Source organism: Pistacia vera, unplaced genomic scaffold (genome assembly GCF_008641045.1).
Source record: "Pistacia vera cultivar Batoury unplaced genomic scaffold, PisVer_v2 Contig397, whole genome shotgun sequence".
Classification (NCBI taxonomy): Eukaryota; Viridiplantae; Streptophyta; class Magnoliopsida; order Sapindales; family Anacardiaceae; genus Pistacia; species Pistacia vera.
This window is the reverse complement of record NW_022196220.1, coordinates 552,564-571,490: the sequence shown is the minus strand read 5'-3', so window position 1 is coordinate 571,490 and position 18,927 is coordinate 552,564. Positions and strand designations below refer to the sequence as shown.

Genomic DNA, 18,927 nt, shown 5'->3' with positions numbered 1-18,927 from the left:
GGAGCGGACCCAATTATAAAAGGAAGGGGGCATGTGCCCCCACCCCCAACTTTTTAATTTTAAATTTTATATATATATATATCTTATATTATTTTACTGGTATTTACTTTATTTTTAAAATATCTATATTTTCTTACTTAGATTTTTTTTTTTTTTTTTTTTAGATAATCAATAAATTTTCCAGTTTTTATTTTTTATAAACCTTAATTGACCCAAATTCTATTCAACCTTATCTTGCAACACAAATATAGATTATAAGATTTAAGGCTTTTTTCATCAATTAAATACTACTTGTTCTTTTGAAATTTATTCCATAAAAATTATTTAAAGTTTCTTTTTACAACAAGAAAATAAATCAAGAATTTGATTCAATTAAAGTACATTCGAGTGTTCGATCCATCATTTCAAAGTGTTGGTATACAAGACATTCATATATGTTCACGTTTAATTTAAAATTTTGAGTTGGCCACTGTAGTAACTAAAGCTTTCGCCTAATTAAATCTAAGAAGATTCTTAGAATAATTTTGACCTAAACGGCTTTTGCAAATTTTTCGAAAACCATGAATGCTGTGTTTATCATCGAGCCCTTCCCGAGATTTTACAGAATGGATAGAGGTGATTTTTTGTTAAATAAGATTTCCTGAGGGCTATGACGCGGGATTTTTACTTGAAAATCAACTACCATCTTTTGTCCTGTAGGATTGTTTATAGCGTTTTCTTGCTCAGCCACCCCAGATGGAGCCACCAATATGGCAGTTGAGGCTGCAGTGAGTGACACAGATGAAGCCACTGTCGCCGATGTCCAAGATGTTGGGATCATTATTCCTATCTTCCGCAAACTTTCTTGTGAGTTTTTTGTCCCCCCTTTCTCGCGCAACATAAGAGCGGTGAAGGTTAAACATTTCACGGATTTGTATCGACATGCTTTAGCGGAAAGCCGAAAAAAAACAAATCAAAAGCTGTCACTTCGGAGAACTCTCACGCCATAGAGTCAAAAAGACGCATAGATTTGCCTAATGCAGTCAAGTTGGACGAGTTAGGGATAAAGTTTAAGCGTCTTCTAAGTCCAAACTGACGTGCAGTTGAAATTATCTTCGATGGAGCTGAACTGCGAATCCCATGTATCAAATAACTGAAGAAAACGGAATGTTTGAATCGAAATGTTATGGCATTAGAAAGTGTCATTATCCATCGGAAATTTCTGCAAAGTGACCACTGTTACGCCGGCGTTTTAATGCCTCTAAGAGCTCGTGCAATAGCATTTTGAACGTATCAGAGCACAGCTGTCTAGAAACTTTCTGCGACTAATTTTAGCTTGGAGCTCTCATTGTATATACGTTACAAAGCTTCCTCACTATTTAACTTTCTTTATTCTTATGGTATAACAATTTGTAAGAACAACTTTTAATTTCTTAAAAATATTTAACTGTATAACAAGGCGAAGCATCATCTGATTTTTACACATAATGCATCATTCACCTAGCCTTCTTATTGTGTTGATTATCGTATTCTGTGAACCTACATTTACAGCTCAACCTTTGTATCTACAAAGTGGAAAAGAAAATCGGTCCGTAAATAATACATAGAACTCACAAGGTCACCCATAAGAGGTGTGATAGAGGATGAGAAAATCTGGTGGTTGTGTTACATCTATTCTTATACGAAAGGCTTCACTGTATGTCGCATAAATTGCTTTAGAATTTGCTTCTGCAGATGGCAAGATGAGACATTTAGTCACTTGCAACAACCGTTTAGCATAAAAATAGGTTAGAGTATTGATCAGAGGCTTGAATCGGTTACCTTACACTGATGTTTGTCGCAAAGGTTGTGCTTCGCCTGATGCTTCATTATTGTTGGCTGTCAAGTGGCATATACGTGACTTATAGCATGATCTCTGAGTCCATGTAAGACTGCAAGTGGAAAAGGAGCATGTAGTGAGCTTTTAGGAGCAGAGAAACAATCAAAGATGATGGACAAAATAGAGAAAACATGTTTAACCATACCCGGAGTCTGTATTTGTAGAATATATACACCAGCTAAACCAGCGCCGACCACAACTGCTAGGACCACGAAGTGAGGAACCACCAAATTTCGATCCACTTTTTCTGTACATTGGACGGACAAGATTAGACTATGAATTAAATAATTTAGGATCAATGAAAAAGGTACATAGCCAATACATCAAGGAAGAAGTTTTAAATTCTTTGCCTACCAATACAAGTATCTGTTCCTTTATGTAAAGAAGGTCCCCTTTACACTTGCACTCATATCCTCCCAGGTATTCTTACAGGAGCAGCCATCACACGACAGGCGGAAAGCCTCTTGCATTCATATGTCTGGTGCAAAACAGAAGGACAAACGAACAATATCAGATATAGATTTCGAAAGATGAAAAGTTATACTACTGGGAGAAGTAATACACCTTCACATGTAGACCATTGCCAAGGAAGCCTTTTGGACACTGACATCCCATTAACTGAGACTCCTGCTTGGTATAAAATGAATTTCAGTATGCTACTAAAGAAGAATAACATAGCATAGAAAAAGATTAAATATAAGAGGAAGGAAAAAATCACTGAACTGAGCAGGCTGAGAAGGTTAATCCATTTTTGGAATCCGACCAGCAACCTCCATTGTTTAATTCACCACCTTCCAGGTCCTAGGCTGTAAATTAAGGAGTAAAAGTAAATAGCTGACACAGCAACAGGAAAACAGAATTGTCACTATTAGAAACATTGTACCTAAACAGGATAAATATCCATTCTCTGTACTGGACACCCTTCACAGTAGGGCACTCGCACACTCTTCCCTAAATGTGTCCTGAACAAGTTCCAGATTCCCCTTGAAGTTCCACATTTACAGGAATCATTACTGACAAACAGAATTTTGTAAAATTTATATGGTGTACCTTGCAAGCAGTGATGTTAGCTTTGCTGTCCTGCCAACAGCCGCCATTCCTTCAAGGCACTCATTAGTCTCAAGATCTGCCAAAACAAATGAAGCAAATTCAAAAAGGGGAAAGAAAGCAACTAATACATTTCTGAAACGTCAAGTATCCCAGTCAATACAGATAAGAAGTCTAAAATAGGTATAACAACCTGAACTAGACAAATTGCAGGATCAGTTGTCTCCTTGAATCAGCACATATGGCCTTGAGCACAGCAGTTCTCTCAATTTTCCTGCAGAAAATGAAAATAAGGGCTTCAGCATCCAGATATAGTCTATTGTTTAAATTACAGTAAAAGGATAGCAAGGATTACATATAATGATGATTGATAAATTACAAACCTCGATATTGAACATTATTGATGACTAGGTGTTGGACAGAGTGGTAACATCGCCACGAGATCCTGACCAATCTAAATTTCGAAAATGAAACAGAAAAACAAAAGTAATTTGATGTGCCAGGAGTTCTATAAATTGAGCCAATATAACATTTTGTTTTTCTGAGAAGTTGAAGTACCTGGCGTGGTTGCTCAGTTTTCAACACTTCATTTTCAATCATCAGCTTCAGGATCCCCCATACATTTCTTGATCTTCTCAATGGGAGACCTGAGTTAAAGATTAAAATCATTATTAACAACACAATAAGATTCCAATTAGCACTACTAATCAAGAACGGTGTCCTACCAAGTGATTTCATGACATCACTCAGCGCATCTTTGCTGTACTTTTCTCCTTCATGGAGCATCTGATAGAAAATCATACATAATCCCAACAAACCAGGACCGTTTGCTTTCATTGGCCACTCTGTGCACGCAAAGCTGCCTCAAGTCTCGGAAAAAACCAAATCCTTCCCTGATACCCTTCTCCAAAATACTGTTCCGGATCGAGGAGCGCAAATTCGCGGTGTTATGCACTGAGACTTGCATTGACTGCTGAGAATAAAAGCCTGAGGGCATCACAGGTTATGTAGTGTGGTGTAAACAAAGTGTACACCTCCCTCTCCCGGATTTGAGCATGGCCCTTGAAACTTTTCACAAAGTTCATCTGCTCAGCGAGCGAGTTCCCCACTCGTCATTGCTGTTTGTCCATAATTCAACTCAACTCTCTGGTCAGGATGGGGCACTGACTCTCTCCAGTCCAAATTTTACAACATCTTCTTCTCCTTTTTTCAAGGCCTGCTTCAAGTCCGCCAAAGGAGCGCTCTATCAAGCGACGAGGGGATTCCAATTTCTCTACATACCCATCCGCATCGTGCTCTCTCAGGAGAACCATGGTGATCAGAAGGTTCATCTATGTTATCTGCAAATACAAACGCCGCTGCTCCAGCTGTTGACCATTCCATACCTTCAAGGCAAAGTAGCACTCTAAGAGAAGACAGGGGAAAAAGAAAAACCAATCAACATAAGATTAAACAACTAAAAATTTCATGCCTCATTTGCTCTAGCTCAAATCACTCAAGACACTTTGAAATGAAACATCGTAATCTCTCCATTAGATTAATTTGTTTTCTCTCATAAATAATTTGATTTAGTTTTCTCAATTGAAGACTAAAGGGTTGCTACAACGAGAAAAAGTGCAAATTGTGGCTCAAAATGCATAAAGGCAATTGCAAAAGTAGAAAACAGGGCAAAACAGAGCCCTATTTCAAAACAAGACTAAAAAAGAGAAGTCTTACTAATTCTATAAATCCAACCTCAAAGCAAATAAAACGTAAAGATAAACATAACCACCAAATGGAAACTGAATTCAAAAATAATCATCAAATCCCCAACAATCAATCAAGCCAAGTCCACAAACTTTAAACTTTAAAGTAACCCATGAAAACTTTCCCAGAAAAACTACACCTCCTCTACTCAAGAAGCAGAATAGTCACGGTCTGGGAAACTTAGGTTTGAAAAGGCTTATCACCCTCAAAAGCTGCACAACCAAAAGTTCCTTTATCAGGATACACAACCGAACCCACCAGAAAAATCCATAGTCAGGAATCCAAGTTCCAATTGAACCGTCGCGCTTTCCACGCAGGCCTCAAAGGCGACAACACACTCCAACTGTCTTCTCAACCACCAAAACCTTGCACCACAGAGCTCAAACCAACAGTCAAAATCAAAACCAACATTTGGCTTTTCAACACATGGCTGAAAAAGAAAAAAGAACAACTGGGTTTGTTTTTGTTTCTGTTTTGTTTTCTGTTTTGTTTCTGTTTTCGTTTTTGTTTCGGGTTCCTGTCAGTTTAGTCGAAAGCCTTGAGGGGAAAGACTTAGAAAGGACGTTAAAGAGGGAGAGTTGTGGAAGGTTAAGCTAAAGGAAGTTTAAGTTGAATAGAAAAGTGAAGAGTCAAAATCAAAAGTCTGACGTAAAGAAGACGAGAGAAAAGTAGGGTGGCGAGACAAAGTCAGCAGAGCTAACGTTTCTCTCGGTACATGGCAACAATAGCTAATACTCTCTCAACTACTATTACATCAGGAAACTTGGAACCAAAGAGAGATTATGACACTTGTGCTTGGAAATTTTGGCATATGTGAATTCTCTTTAAGAAGAGAAAATGAAGAATTTTTTAGCAATGAAGAAATTTTAAACTAATGGTTAAAATTTAGTGAGATTCGACGTAATAATAATATAAAAGAAAAATTCTTTGTAAATGTAATATTGTTCTTGAAACTATTAAGAGTTTTGTTTAAATTTATATTTTCGAGTTTTATATTTTTGTCTTGAAAAATATGGAATCTGTGTTGACATGCGTAAATTTTTTTTTTTTTTTTTTTTTTTTCATACAAGATGGGAAGTTTGAAATAATGTTTACGTAATATTATGTATCGAATTTATGTATATAAATCCGTGGCCAATTGAATGAAAGGGTTGTCAATATAATAAATGAGAGCGTGAGGTATGAAAAATATGTGAAATGTAGTATTATCATTACTATTAGTTAATAATTTTCATTTTCTCTTCATTTATAAATTTTTTTTTTCATGTTTATTACGTTGAACGTGTCATATTTTTAAGCGTTATTATATTTTTAAATGGTTTTTGATAGTATATTTTCAAATAATATAAGGTGCCATAGTGAACACTCTCATAGTGGATAATAAATAAAACCCTCTCAAATTACACATCATTTTATTGTAAGTATAGTTTCATTTTTAAATCTATTTCATAAAATAAATCAAATATTTTGAACAAATATAAAAAGGACAATATTCTAGTTTGGACTTGGGATTAGTATTTGATGAAAACCCTTGGATGAAGTCCTTAAAGTATATAGTTACATTACTATCAAATTCATATCTAATTCAATTGAAAATTATAAATGACAAATTTAAAAGTCAAACAAAGTTTAATTTTATAAGTCTTCACTAAATGCACACAGCATGGTCTAAGATGTACAAGTCTAATATCGCTCTCACCTCATATATCAAGAAATGTGTATCGTTTATAAGTATTGACTCAGTCTATTTTATTTCTGTATATTTATAATCGTTATATTATTAAGTATCGTAATTTCTAATTTTTTATAACTTTATCTTTAAAACAATAACACTTCTGGTACATGGTTTAAATTATATGAATAATGGAGATTTTGTAATTTGATTTCCATAATTTATAAATCCTATATCACAGTTGGGTTATTTGTTCATAATTAGTTAATTATAGATAATGATGGATTAGAAATTCAGTAAAGGAATCACAATAAATGGCTTGTACTAAAAAATTGCATAAAAGCTTCTTGGGGATAAATAATTTAAAAATAAGGATTGGATAAAATCATTAAATTAAGGATTAATTTACATCCCTATAAACTCAAGAAGTTTACTTGGCCCTTCAATTATCAGAAGCTGAAGACCCCCCCGCCATCTATTTTGGCTGTTAATTGATCTGACTGTGTTTAGCTGTGTTAAATATCTGAAGTGCCTTACAATCACTTGGACTTGTAAATATTATAAAAACTTGATAAAAACGTTAAAATATTAAACATTTAAAAACATTTAATATCATAAAAAACAAATGTATAGAAAATTATAAATATTAACTAAACCAGAAAGTAATTAAAAAAGCTAATATAGTAATCATAAAAATTTAAAAAAATCTTATTCAAGAACAATCTACTACAAAATTCTTACTGCTTCCACTACCTCTAAACTATTTGAACTTTATACATATTCTATAAAATTAATCAACAAAATTAATCAAAAATCTTGTCAACAAAGTAATTTCACAGTTTTCCCAATTTTTTAACATTGTTCCTCAAGTTTTAACTTTCCAATACATACACAATGCCACAGTCAAAATTAATGTTCATATGAAAAAAGAACAAACAAAATAAAAACTTAAAAAAAAAAAAAAAATCCATGTTGATGTAGATTCAATGATTAACAAAAATGGGAGGTGAGAGTGGGATTGGTTGAGCAATAATGTAGGCTTACAACCATGCTCCCCAACCCAAATGACAACTAGTTATTGGTTAGTAACAAATGGGCCAGGTGAGACCCATACAAGTAGCGGGATCTATTGTGAGCTGACCAATGATGAGCTGCCTGTTGGGGGTTATGGGAGAAAGTTGTAAGATGGAGTTATGGACCTGCATTATTTTTGGTTGAGGTTGGGTGATGAATGGTGTGTGGGGTTTGAGTGAGCTGAGATTGTGGATGGTGGTGGGAAGCTTGTTACGGATGAAAATTATGTGATTTCTCGGACCAAATTGCAGCAATAGGCGAGGCAAAACCCATTGGCAAAGGCTTCAATCCAAAGTGCTAAACGTTGCCAATAGACAGCACGATTCGACACTAGCTTGGTCAGACGCACCAGGGCACGCGGCCTAGGCATGATCTGGTTGTCTAGATGCCAAGTCGTGTTAGCTCACGAACGAGGATCGATGCTTCTTCAATTTCTCCGGTACTTTTTTTTTTTTGTTTTTGGGTTAAATCGAAAGATTGGGAACAATTAGGGTCTGTAGGTGATGATTTTAAGATATGTGTCTATGCCAAATCAACTATGTGATTTGCTTAATCTTTTACTTTACAATTGTTATAAGTTACATGATTTTTATTTAAGATTTAGTTGTTTAAAAAGTAAAATATTTTTACCTTTTACATAAAAATTTGAAGTTAAGCTTTCACTAAACTTTGTGTTTAGTTTAATTGAAAACTCTATTTTGCAGATTGTTCCCTAATTTAACTAAAAAAATTAACGACGACTTGTTCTCATAGTTTTGATAACTGAGGGCAATAGGTGATATCCTGAGTTCGGGGGTGTAAATGGTGTAAACCTTAAATAATCAATTTCTCTTAATTTTAATAAGATAGGTAGATTAATAAAGGTTTTAGTTAGATTAACTAAATATGTAATTTATGCTTAAGTACTATACTGTGTTATCATTACTATCAAATATCATTATCTAATTCAAGTTGAAAATGAAAGATAGAAAATTTAAAAGTTCAAACAAGTTTATATTCTAGTCTTCCACTAAATGCCCCAAGTTCATGTCTAATATTACAAGTCTATACATCACTCTCATCATTATACTGGAAATTGTTATCGCTATTTTTAGTAGTGACCGTCTATTTATTTTCTTTTGATATATATTATTCGTAGAATAGAATATATTTGCCTAATTGGAAATTATAATAAATTATTTAAAATTTAATCTTGATATACAAAAGAATATTTGAGATTTTGTAAATTTGATATCGATATTTATAATGTCTTTATCACATGATTAATTATTTTACTTCATAAATTATTTGTAATTATAGATTAATGATGGAGTCAGAAATTCGAGAAAACAATCACATAAATGGGCTTGTGCTAAAAGATGCATAAAATCTTTCCTGGGATAAATAATTTAAAAAATCGAGACCAATTACAATCCCTTTAGCCTCACAACATCTTTTTAGCCTTAATTTCAAAACTATTCAGAGAGACCCCTACCGCTATTTTGACTGTTAAGTTTTAGATCTTGACTGGTGATGACCTGTTACAATATCTGAATTTGCTATATACACATCCCACAAGACATAATCATATATTTATATGAAAAAGACAACAAAAATAAAAAAACTTAAAAAACGAAAAAACCTAGTGATATAGATTTAGTGGTTAAGAAACTGGGCGTGAGAGTGGATTGGTTAGGGTTTAAGTGAGTTCAATTGTGGATGGTGGTGGGGGAGTTTGTTGGGATGAGACTAATGTGATTCCAGAACCAAATCAAGCCATAGGTCAAGTGACACGCCACTGACAAAACTCGATCAGATTTCGCATGCAGCCAAACACGGTTCGACATTTGGCTTGGTCAGACACCACTAGGCCACTGGCTAGGCAACAAACTGGCTTGTCTAGAAGAAGCTGTGATTGCCTCACCAGCGATGGGCGATGCTTCTTCAATTTCTTTCGTACATTTTTTTTTATTTTTGTTTTAAATGAGAGATTGTGAATGATATGGTGATAGGTTATGATGATGATTTTTTAGATATGTGTTCATGCCCAGATCCAACTGTTGTGATTTATCTTAATTTTTTATTTTTACTAATTTTTATAATTAACTTGAATTTTTATTTAAGATTTAGCTTTTATTAAAAGTTAAAATATTTTTACTCTGACATATAAATTTTGTAGTTCAGCTTTTTACTAAACTTTGTGTTCAGTTTGATTGAAAATATCTTTTTGCCTTTGTTGTTAAATTTAACTAGAAAAATTAAGGGGCTCATATTCTGATAATGAGGGGTTGGTTTTCGTGAGTAGCACAGGGGATGTAAATGGTATTACCCTTAAATAATATATTTTAATAAGATATCTAATTAATAAAGTTTTAGTTAGATAATAAATATCATTTAATACTTCTCTGGTCAAACTCATTATTTGCTTGGCCTTTTGATCATTCTTTTTACATATTGATTACAATTACATTTATTTATCCATTTTCTATATGAATTTGATCGAAACAACAAAAATTTATTTTTATGGATTTATTATTTAACATAATAAAGATATAAATCATCATCACTAATAACATTTAAGATATGAGATTTATTGTGCCCCAATTTTTGGATTTTGTATTTTATACTTCACTTATAAAATAAGTCCAATAAATTGTACCTTGTGATGACGACAACCCTTTAATATTGATTTATTAACTTAGGGATTGTATTGGAATCGAGAGAATGTACTCCACATTTGTGAATTAAGTATGTTGGATTGTACTAGTACAAAAGGATGGAGATGTCGTTACCAAAAGTTACGAATAATAAAATGAGTGGACTAGAAGGAAGTTGAGTGTTTATTAATTATCAATTATAATTAATTAATTTTAATAAAGTCAAAAATATTACAACAAATTACATCTACTTGTAATTAATTTATCACCTTTTCTCTTTTTATATTTTATTTTGTATATAAAATGTTAAAATATATTAATAAAGTGGGATTTTTTAAATAAATAATTAGTGAATCTTAAATAAATATTTTATAGGTTGGATTGCTGATTTTCTTAATAAAATATACATTACATCATAGTTGACTGCCAAAGTTGACTTATTCTTGGTTAACTGTTGTAGTATACAAAGCTTAATGTGGACTATCCTTTAAAATATTCATCATAAGCCAAAGTATCATTTTTTTGTTTTGGATTTCTCTATTTTACCCCAAATAATTTTACTACCCTAAGTAACCACTAATTTTGTATTAATTATAAAACTTTCTTCCTTTTTTTTTTATTCCTCTTTACTTGTAATAGTGGTTTATGAACATACAAGTCTCATACTAAGAGATTTATATGATCCTCTTTTTGAGAAAATTACACGCACAACAATGGCAAAAAAAGCGTGGGATATGTTTCACGAATAGCTACAAAGGAACAGTGAAAAAAAGTTCGATTACAGACTTTTAGAGGAAATTTGAACTTCTTCAGATGAAATATCAAAAATCTTTCTAATTCTTTTTTTGCGGTTATAATTCGACTTTTTAGATTTGTCATGGTCGTTAAAGAGATTATGTATTCTTTTGGTAATGAGTTATAACTTTTATATATTTGATTTTTTTTTTTAATTTTTTATTTTTTTTTTATTTTGAGTTATTCAATCTCGAATCGTTATTCGAGAAATTGAAAAATTAAAAACTGTTTGCTTTAAGCAAATATCAATAGATAATGTTGTTGAGGTAAAGCTCGGTTATGAAATTCATTTATTTTCTAATGGAATAAGATCTGTTTAACTTCATTTTGATTAAATTTTTGCACAAATTTTCGTTGTAAATTCAATACAATAAGGTGTAAGGGTTGGAGGTGATAAACAAAATATACTATTTTTAAATTCTTTTTCTATTCATTGGATGTAAAAAATTAAGGATAGAATCAATTTGTGTTTTCAATTTGAATCAAAATTCTAAATTAAAAGATGCCCTCATTTTTCTAAACTATAATTTTAACCAAGTAAAATGAATTTTCAGAGTTGATGCTTTGTTTCTCGTTTGGGCCCAAAGATGAACTCCGTGTGGGCCGAAAATGGACTTAATAATGGATTTGAAACGCATTGCTAGGTTTGTTTTCGGCTGTTGTGTCCTTTGTCGGAATCGAATGAAGGTACAAAAATAGGGACTCTATATATCTTCTTCTGACACAGCAAATAAACTTTTAATCTCGCCCCGGTCTCCTTCTAGTCTACTGTTCCTTGTTAAGATTTCCTTGTAAATATTTTATATTATGTAAATACTATTGTAATCTTTAGTTAATCAGGTATACGATCTCAGATATGTAGAGATTATGTCAAACAAATATTGTGTGATCCGCAATTAACATAATTAAAAATTCAATTAATCACGTTAAGTTAATTGTTGAAATACATATTTTAATAACTTTTCACTTCACAACATCATGAATTGTCTTTTACAGTTAGTCGAAAGTGCTATTATTGGTACGTCCAAACTTTTGATGAGTTATTTTGGCGCAATAGCTTGTTTGTAAACAAACATGTCAGAATTCAGAAGAAATAAATAGGTGTCAATGTTATCAATATCTTCCCATTTTGCCAGTTTTTCTCTTGTTTTCGCTGCATTTTCTGTCTAATATCATTAAGCTAGTTTTAGTGATGCAAATATCAGTATCTTATGCCTAGACTCGAGAAGGAGAGGTCTCTCCTCCAAAACAACTCTCATGGACCCTTGGAGGTTTTCTTCTTGGACACGTGAAGAATGCTGCAAAGGGTGACACTGAATGCAGCAACTGAACCGGTCACACACACAAACTCAACGTCATGAATCTGTTCAGTTAATCAATGGTGGAGTAGGTGATCCAACAGTTTATAAAGAGGTCTTGTGGTGAAAAAACCAATCCTATTTTGTTCTATTGGAGCATTGAAAGTATTGGGAGCACAAGCACCTTTGAACACAAACAACACTTATTCCGCATAATTTTAATGAACTTGGTAAGTCATAAACTTTCAGTTTGCAATCAAATTCCATATTTTAACAGTTAGCGGTGGTGTGATTTAATTAGTTAATATGATCCAGATTTTAAAACATTAGATATCATTTTTCATTAAAATTCATATAAGAAAGAACATATACTTTATCAAAACCAAAAAAGATGTGGATTTTGCTTGCTGAAAAGTTAATTTCAACTTTGGGGCAACAATGCTCTAATAGGACATATCTATTTACACATTTTTGCGTACAATTTCCAGCGGTTGCTATTACTCTAGCAAATTTGTGAGGCATTATAAAGAATTTCCTGTATCGTAATGAAGTTGTAAAAGGATGAAAATTTGGTTGACAAACTTAAGCAAGACAAACGACCAAAAATAATCTCTAATGTAGTTGAGCTAAAAATCACACCCGTTTACATATATGATAATATGCACGAAAAGTTTGATTTAAAATGCTATGGCCTTAGAGCAATGTTTTCATTCATCCCAGATTCACATATTCAGCTATATTGAGGTAAATGAGTTTTCTGAGATCAAAACTAAAAAAGATGTAGATTCGATTGTTGAAGAGGAAATTATTACATATTTATAGGCAACAATACTGTAATTGTGGACATGTTTAACCAACTTTGCCGAAACAGACTGCTTCCTAGTTATTACTTCGGCATTTGTGAGTATCTCAGAAAGCGCTACCACAATCGGTGGAAACATAAAGAGGATATCTTTAAATTTGTGCATATCAAAGTTGGAGCAATAATCTTTCTCTGTACAAAATGTATAAAGCCATTGACAATGTTGTTTTCTCTCAAGCCATATTTTTAAAACTGTCACAGGCTTTAATGAAAGCTAAAGAATGGACTGGTTACAAAAAAAAATTGAAAACTATTTGTTATAAATATATGCTCTATTTCTTAATGAACCCATAATATTAAATTAATACAACAGTAGCTTCATTAGTCATTACTGATGAAATAAAGAGAATACAAGTTCGTATTTTTACAGCTAAAGAGGAAAAATCCGGAAAAAAAATTGTTTCAGAATATTATGAGCTAGATTTGGGGCAAATTCCCTTGATTCTTGGATCAAGGAGATTACATAACATCGATTGGGAGCATTACATATACAAGAGCTCATTAAAAACACTTGTATTGTTATGACAACTAAAAAACATAATGAACGTAATTAATTGCCACTACCAAATATGTAAGCATAGTATTATCAAGATACTATATATCTACCTTTCACATGCATTATTCATCGATTACTGATATACAAATATAAATAAATGTAACAGTTATCCGGTTCTGATCCTTCTGGTTCAGGTTCTTGGTTGACTGTTGAAGGAGGACCCAGTTAGCAATTTCTGTGTGCTTTGATTTACGCGTTCTTTCACACAATTAAATAATCTTTTTATATAGAGAATAAAACGTGCTCCTATTGACTTAACATTATGTTGCTGTAAACGCGGAGTTGACTTCACTCGGCTTTATTTATATTTTGAGAAATAAGAAGATTGGAGTCATTCTTTATTTCCCAAAAATCATTTCCCTTTTTTTTTTTTTTTTATTTGAAAGGGATCTAAAAATTTGATCCAAAATGTGATGGCCTTTAAGCGTGCTATTATCCATCGCAAACTTTCTTATCGAAGATGAAAAAGGTGTGGATATGCTTATTAGAAAAGAGATTATTTCCAATGTTTAATAAACTTTGCGAAGAAATTAATCCACAAAGTTTTTCCTGTTACCCCGAAATTTTTAATGATCTGAGAGACCACTAACACAATCCTTGGAATCATACCATTGCCAACTTGAAAACTAAGTATTTCAAAACTCCTTGGAGAGGTACTGGAACTGTTGTTGCAACTCTATTCCTGCTGCTGGCTTCCATTCAAATTTTAATTTCTATCCTGGATGTTGTCCAGGTTTAATAAAGCTTAGTAATTTGAATATTTGTACTGAGTTATTTACTTTATAGATACTAATGGGTTTTTTAATTTAATTAATTTTACTTTGTAATTTTCAATTGATAATATGACTTTGTTATATGTATTTTCTCATTTCAATTAAAAAAGAAAAAGTGATACTAAATATAAATGAACGTGTCAATACTACATTAATTATAGAAAATATAATATCACACCAGAAAAATCATATATATAATGTAGTGTTATGGGATATCAACTTTATATGTATAGTATTATTGAAAAAATATATATATATATTACTGTGGCCTATAAGTTTCGGAAAAAGCCACATACAGTACAAACAATCACCAAATCAAGACGTCAAATTTTTTTAACGTAATTTAACCTTTGAATGGTGAGCTCCTTAAGCCAAAAACAAACCTATTTTCTCGCTTTTCTGGCTTTCTCTCTCTCTATTCTACCTCTCTTCTTCTTTTCACTCACTTCCGAAAGGTAATTGGCTGCTTCATTTTCAAGAGAGAGCTTTACTTTTTCTTTTGTTATAATTGATTTGGGCTTAAAATCCAATTTTCTGTTCAAGCCCACACATAGGTGGACAGCCCAACAATAAGAGACATTGTCTATTTCTAGAGTTCCCGGCTCTTGCTCTCTTACTGCAAAGTGCAAACATATATAATTCTCAATTGACAGGAGTTATTGCCAAGGACAGAGCTAGAAAATTTCATCTAACTCTGGCTAATTCTTTTATTAAAATGTACGTAGGTATATAAGTACTTATTAAGATGAAAAAAAATTTGGTATCGTCAAAAGAATTTTATTAATGAATTGTTTATAAGAAGAGATATGTATTAAGAAAAATAAATTATATAATGAACAGTTTTGATAATATGTGTTTTATATAAATATAAAAGCAAATAAAAACAATGTTATATTGTTAATTAATCAAATTTATATAAGAAGGCAACATTGATAGAAAATTTCCGAAATTGAAATCACAACCAATCAATCAATTTCAGAATCTCAAAATCAACATGGAGGTATAAAATACTAATTAAGAGTCAAGAATTATAGACAAACTTGTTTGTGTCATGATTGTTTTTTCCTTAAATCTTGATAAGAGTAACAAATCTTCTTTTCTAATAACGGGCTCTGCATGATGACTTACAAATAGTTTAAATTGTTTTATATTACGTTTGGAAGTGAAACTTAACCAATTTTAACAATGGTTTATTATGTTCTCTCATTAAAAATCCAATAAACCTTGAAACCTGTTACAGACCAAGTCCACATTAATCGTTAACCCAGATTATTATAATAAAGCGTATTAGACAATTATAAAATAATCACATAGAGCCTATCAGGATATCTCATTTGGACTACTCATTTTTCCGATTTTGTTTAAAACAAAATTATAATTAATGTTAATCCGAAAATTTCTAACAAACATAATCCAAAAGTAATCTAAATAAGTATGAATACAATTAAGTTTAAAGGAGTAAAATCTAGAGAATTGACAAACAAAGATATTGACAGAAATGAAAGGAGATAAACGACTTATTCAGTACTTACTAAATAATTTTTTTTCCCCCTTAAAAGAAGAAATTAAACCTTCACAATTTTATTTTTCTAGATGGCCACCCGGCTGGCTTCTAGTTTCACTTTGATTTGATAGAGGCAAGGAACATACTTTACTTGAAAAAAACATGAAATGTAAATTGTTACTTTCAATCTTTAATCGAATCCAATTCTTTTTTGAAAGATCTTTAATTTCTATACTCGGCATGAGAAATTACAAAGGTAATGTATTTATTTACCGTTTTATATATAAAGTGCATGAACATTATCAAAGTTTTCCTTGACAAAAGAATACCTTAACTGGGATTAATTATATTGGAAAAGAAATGCAGTCTAACTAAAAAAATATTGATTGCTTTTGAAAGAGAATATATTGTTAATTAATATTATTGTAAAATAGGAGCGGACCCAATTATAAAAGGAAGGGGGCATGTGCCCCCACCGCCACCTTTTAATTTTTACAATTTATATATATATATAGTCGTTATATATGTTTACTGGTATTCTTATCTTATTTTTAAAATAGTCTACTTTTCTTACTTATTGATGTTTTTTTTTGTTTTTTTTTTTACCATAACTCAATAATTTTTCCAGTTTTTTTATTTATAAACCTTAATTGCCCAAACATTCTATTCACCCTTATCTTGCAAACCAACACAAACTAAAGATTATAAGATTTAAGGCTTTTTTCTCAATTAAATCTACCTTGTTCTTTTGAAATTTATTCCATAAAAAATTATTAAAGTTTTCCTTTTACAACAGAAAAATAAATCGAATTTGATTCATTAAGTACATTCGAGGTTCGAATCCATCATTTCTAAAGTGTTGGTATACCAAGCATTCCTATATTTGTCACTTTTTAATTTAAAATTTGAGTTGGCCACTGTAGTAACTAAAGCTTTCGCTTTAATAAATCTTAAAAGATTCTTAGAATAATTTTGACCTAAACGGCTTTTGCTAAATTTTCGAAAACCAGAATGCTGTGTTTATCATCGAGCCCTTCCCGAATTTACAGAATGGATAGAGTTGATTTTTTGTTAAATAAGATTTCCTGAGGGCTATGACGCGGGATTTACTTTTACTTGAAAATCACATACCATCTTTTGTCCTGTAGATTGTTTAATTTAGCTTTTTTCCTTGCTCAGCCACCCAGATGGAGCACCCAATATGGCGTTTGAGGCTGCAGTGAGTGACACGATGAAGCCACTGTCGCCGATGTGCCAAGATGTTGGGATCATTATTCCTATCTTCCGCAAACTTTCTTGTGAGTTTTTTGTCCCCCCTTTCTCCGCAACAAAGAGCGGTGAAGGTTAAACATTTCACGGATTTGTATCGCATGCTTTAGCGGAAAGCGAAAAAAACAAATCAAAGGGTCACTTCGGAGAACTCTCACGCCATAAGTCAAAAAGACGCATAGATTTGCCTAATGCAGTCAAGTTGGACGGTTAGGGATAAAGTTTAAGCGTCTTCTAAGTCCAACTAGACGTGCAGTTGAAATTATCTCTCGATGGAGCTGAACTGCGAATCCCAGTATCAAATAACTGAAGAAACGGAATGTTTGAATCGAAATGTTATGGCATTAAAAGAACGTTTTATCCATCGGAAATTTCTGCAAAGTGACCACTGTTCGCCGGCGTTTTAATGCCTCTAAGAGCTCGTTGCAATAGCATTTGAACGTATCAGAGCACAGCTGTATCAGAACCTTTCTGCGACTAATTTTAGCTTGGAGCTCTCATTGTATATACGTTTACAAAGCTTCCTCACTATTTAACTTTCTTTATTCTTATTGGTATACATATTTGTAAGAACAACTTTTAATTTCTTAAAAATATTTAACTGTATAACAAGGCGAACATCATCTGATTTTACACATAATCATTCATTCCCCTAGCCTTCTTATTGTGTTGATTATCGTATTCTGTGAACCTACATTACAGCTCACCTTTGTACTACAAGTGGAAAAAGAAAATCGGTCCTGGAAATAATACATAGAACTCACAAGGTCACCCATAAGAGGTGTGATAGAGGATGAAGAAAATCTGTGTGGTTCGTGTTACATCTATTTCTTATACGAAAGGCTTCACTGTATTTCCCATAAATTGCTTTAGAATTTGCTTCTGCAGATGGCAAGATGAGACATTTAGTCACTTGCAACAACGTTTAGCATAAAAATAGGTTAGAGTATTGATCTTAGAGGCTTGAATCTTTACCTTACACTGATGTTTGTCGCAAAGGGTTGTGCTTCGCCTGAGTGCTTCATTATTGGGTTGGCTGTCAGTGGCATATATACTGTGACATTATAGCCAGGATCTCTGAGTCCATGTAGACTGCAAGTGAAAAAGAGCATTTAGTGAGGTCTTTTAGGAAGCAGAAAACAATCAAAGATGGATGGACAATATAAGAGAAAACATGTTTAACCATACCCGGATCTGTATTTTGTAGAATATTAACCCGCTAAACCAGCGCCGACCACAACTGCTAGACCACGAAAGTGAGGAACCTCCAAATTTCGATCCATTCTTTCTGTACATTGGACGGACAAAGATTAGACTATGAATTAAATAATTTAGGTGATCAATGAAAAGATCATAGCCAATACTCAAGGAGAAGTTTAAATATATTCTTTGCCTTACCAATACAAGTATCTTGTTCCTTTTGTGTAAAGAAGGTCCCCTTATACACTTGCAACTCATATCCTCCCCAGGTATTCTTACAGGAGCAGCCATCACACTGACAGCGAACGCTCCTTGCATTCATGATGTATGCCTGGTGCAAAACAGGAAGGACACACAGAACAATTCAGATAAGATTTCGAAAGATGAAAAGTTATACTACTGGGAGAATTATATCACCTTCACATGTAAGACCATTGCCAGGAAGCCTTTTGGACACTGACATCCCCATTAACTGAGACTCCTGCTGTGTATAAAATGAGATTTCAGTATGCTACTAAAGAAGAATAACATAGCATAAGAAAAAGATTAAAATCATAAGAGGAAGGAAAAATCACTGAACTGAGTGGCGCTAGAAGGTTAATCCATTTTTGGAATCCGACCACAACCTCCATTGTTT

At 32.5% G+C, this 18,927-nt stretch overlaps 1 pseudogene; it reads right to left on the bottom strand.

Annotated features, from left to right (window-relative positions):
- Positions 1 to 1,801: 1,801 nt before the first annotated feature.
- On the bottom strand, positions 1,802 to 18,922 carry LOC116141278 (annotated as a pseudogene).
- Between the last annotated feature and the right edge of the window lie 5 nt (positions 18,923 to 18,927).